Raw genomic sequence first — 4154 nt, 5'->3', positions numbered from 1 at the left:
CTGCTAGGTTACCACTAGGTTATTTTATTTACTGTAAGAAGTATAAATAGATTATTAACCAATATTTTTCAAAAATAATTTTTAAGCAAAATTTTGTTACAATAATTTAAAATCATTTAGTTTTTAATTTAATAAAAAAAAATGAATCAACTAGCAGAGCATGGTTTCGATCCACGGACCTCTGGGTTATGGGCCCAGCACGCTTCCACTGCGCCACTCTGCTTATGAAAAAACATTCCATTTAATACGATCACCTGACCCTTGTTTTTTTATCTATTTTTTTTATTTATTTAATATTTTGTATATAAGCATTTGCAATTCGGAATAAATTTGACGGTTGAAATATTGAACAAAATACTTATATTTATCGAATTTGGGTTACATTCTTCTTATTATTTGAAAAAAGTTATTTGAAAATAAGAATTATTTGAAAGTAAGAAAAAAATATTAAATTCTTGAGAAATCCTGATTTCTGTTTCAGCTTATTTAATATCTAAAAATATATAAATATGCATATTGAAAAAAAAAATAGACGGTTTTAGTATGGGATAAGATACCGGTAAAATATCTTAGCCAGTTTCAAAAGTTTATCACTTATTGCATACAGAAAAATAAATTTTGTTTTATTTTTATTTCAAAAAAAAAAAAAATAAAAATCAATAACCTTATAATACATAAAAAATTATGCGTAATCCAGTCCTCGGTACAAAATCGATAAACCTTAATTACCCTTTCAAAGCCTCATCCGTTTTTCCAGTCATTTCCCTTATATTACCGTCATAACATTTAATAACGGCATTATTTAAATATAATGTGATTTCAGAAGAAAAAGTTACATAACGCAATACTTTTACTTTTGTTCGCCGGTTTTGTTGGCAAGTTGGAGTTGAGCTTTGAGATTAATTACTAGAACATTTACTTTAGACATTTCTTATTGTGCGAGACTTGATTAATGGGCCCTTCGGCACAATTATACAGACATATTATTAGATATAAATTTATATATAGATTTTTATTTATCTGGTAAATCCGCATTTATAAAGGGTCCGCCATATAACTTTTTTTTATTGGTAGCAATTTAGAATTTTTGACAGCCATTAAAAAGTTAGACAGCCATTTCAATGAAATTATTTTCGATTATTAACCAGAAGGATTGCACTTTCAAATAGAAAAGATTTAAATTGACAAAAATATTCAGTAGTTTATATATAGCATTTTCAAAAAAAAAAAAAAAAGTTATCTGACGGACCCAATAAAAAATGGTTACATTATCAAAACAATTGTATTATTTATTACTTTAGTTGGTAATACCATGATAATTAGTATTTATATTATGGTAATTTTATCGATTTTTTATTTTACTCGTGTCTAAATGATTTGAATTAAAATAACTCAAATTATTAAAACAATATCTATAAAAATACTAAAAAAAAACATTCTCATTAGCGCCGTGTCATTCACTACATCACAAATTTCATTTATCTCATCATAAGCAGAGTGGCGCAGTGGAAGCGTGCTGGGCCCATAACCCAGAGGTCCGTGGATCGAAACCATGCTCTGCTATGGAGATTTTTTTTTTTTAATTTTATTTTCAATAGCAATCAGAATACATGACTGATTAATATTATATTGATATTTAGAAAAACACTTCAATAAGTGATCTACTATTCTGTTCATATAAAGTTGTGGTAGTTCTAAGGGTCCTCCATATTATCAGCAGCTTCTTCTTCAGCGAGCAAAACCAACATAGTGCTAAACTGCTAAACTGCTAAACTGCTAAACTGCTAAACTGCTAATCGAAAATATTAAGACTGATGCTCCGTGGTTTGTTAGCAATAAAACCTTACACGACAATCTTCATATTGAATTTATAAACAGAATCATACAAATCAACAGTGTAAAACATCCTAAACTAGAACATCATACAAACTATATAGTCATTCAGCTTCTTGAGACACCAACTTCAAGGATATTTTTTGAAAAAAAATTTTGGACAAAAACAAAAACTTAATTGTAAATTATGATGAAAAAAACTAAAATGTAAATTATGATGTTATATATTTAATATCTTATCGAGTAATTTTAGGTTTGGGATTAAAATTATAAAAGATTTTTTTGCAGAAATAACGTCATAATACAGTCAATTCTACACAGTTTTAAGCAAAACTCGGCAAGCCTCATGACTCTAATAAAAAAAAAATAATAATAATAATAAAAATTGTGCTAAAATGTATCTACGGATCTAACTTTGAGTATGCTCACATTTGCAAAAAGGCATAATACATGTTTTAGTAACGCTTTTTTATTATAAAAGTACCCATATACAATTGCAGGAGGTCTTACACAAGTCAGGTTGGCCGAGCGGTTTAAGGCGCCAGATTTAAGCTCTGGTTCCCGAGAGGGAGCGTGGGTTCGAACCCCACACCTGACATTAATTTTCTTAATTTTTTATTACTGTTATTATTTTGTTATTACACATCCATCTTATTTTTCATAACTTCACTTATTATTAAATTACGTAATTGACTAATAAAAATCAAAACTCCAAAACGAACACAAACACGTCTCCTTTTTCAGTAGGAATCGAATGTTTTTTGAATTATTCAAATGGGTTGACCCGTGTTCGCGAAATTGTTGACGAAAATTTGTATCCGCACACACACACATATATACATTTCTTTCTAAAGTGTGCTAAAATGTTCAGAAACCAATGAAACGTAAATTTATATAAAAAATTTCATTTTCGATTTTTTGCGGTTACTTACCCTAAGGAAAGTTTATAAAAATAGAGATAATTTTTACAAATACCAGACACTTTTTCTAACAAAAAAAAAAACATTTAAAACTTTTTCAAGTCAGTTCGGAGCAAATAACATCCCAGTGAGTGAATATATTTTCTTAGAATTTAAAATATAAGTTAAGTTTCCTCAAAATTTAATAAATACTACTTAACTTTAAAAAATGTAATAAGAAGAAATACTACATAAAATAACGTTCATTTTACCTTTTTTTAACGTTCATTTTACCTTTTTAATTACCTTAAAGTAATCGCAAGATCAAAATGAATTTTTTTAATATTCTTACGTTTCAGAGGTTTCTGAACATTTTGGCATACCTTATAATTGAAAAAAATGGATGTATGCGTATGCGTGTGTGTGTGCATGTGTGTGTTTGTGTGTGCGGATACAATTTTTCTTTCTCGATTTCGTGAACACGGATCAACTGATTTGAATATTTCAAATAGCATTCGAATCTTACTGATAAGGAGACGAGCTGATTAGTTTTTGGCAAAGGCAGGTCTAGCCGTTTCGGAGATACGTGGCAAAAAGTGCCAAAAATAGTATTTCAGTTTTTTGAGATAACGGAGCGAACGATTTAAATAATTTAAAAAACATTTTACTTGTATTGACGAAATGAACAACTAGTAAAATTTTTGTAAAGGCAGGTCCTGCGTTTTCAGAGATCCAATAAAAAAAGTAAAAAACAATGTCATTTGGCGGTCAAAAAAGAACATTAGACATATGTACATTGTATTATCAGATATTTTATAAAGATTATAATAATAAGTACAATATTTTATGTACATTTATATGAGTTCTGTATCGATGTTTTACACGTTAGACGACTACGCGGCGCTTACGCGCTTTGATATTTCGACTTCAAAACAGCAATGCAGTGCGATTGCTTAAAAAAATGTTCAAAATTTTCAAAAAAGTCAAATATTTACAAAAGTTTCTCAAAAATCTATTTTTTTTAAAAAAATCAAATTAATTATGTTTTGCAAAGTTTTTTTAATAATTTAATTTTCGGTACGGGAGGTTCGAGCAATTTTTCATAAGGCACGATGCCATGCACCACTAGTTTTTTTTAAATTTGATCGATCTATATAGACTACGCAACAATTTTCAAGCACAGAGAATGTACATTTTTATTAAATAAATATAAAGGCTTTTAACTGACTTATCTTTTACCTTAACCAATCAATTTAATCAAAAATTACTTGCAAATTTCTACTATAATTGCAGATAAAACTGTAAAATCACTTAGCATGCATTTAAAATAGATATCATAATAGATATAATTATATTTGAATTTCCATCAACATTTATTTTTAATCTTATCCCGACTTTGCAATTCCGGTAATGGAAACCTGA

General features: G+C 28.3%; 1 non-coding gene across 1 annotated transcript; it reads left to right on the top strand.

The window, feature by feature from the left end:
• The first annotated feature begins 2347 nt into the window (after window positions 1-2347).
• Window positions 2348-2431, top strand: Trnal-uaa. The gene has a single exon. It is a non-coding gene; the product is annotated as a tRNA-Leu (tRNA).
• The last annotated feature ends 1723 nt before the right edge of the window (window positions 2432-4154 follow it).

The sequence above is a fragment of the Ctenocephalides felis genome, unplaced genomic scaffold, assembly GCF_003426905.1.
Source record: "Ctenocephalides felis isolate EL2017-DRISC unplaced genomic scaffold, ASM342690v1 CF-g0.4_SCAFFOLD_00845, whole genome shotgun sequence".
Lineage (NCBI taxonomy): Eukaryota > Metazoa > Arthropoda > Insecta > Siphonaptera > Pulicidae > Ctenocephalides > Ctenocephalides felis.
The sequence above is the reverse complement of the archived record's forward strand: the minus strand, read 5'-3'. Positions and strand labels throughout refer to the sequence as shown.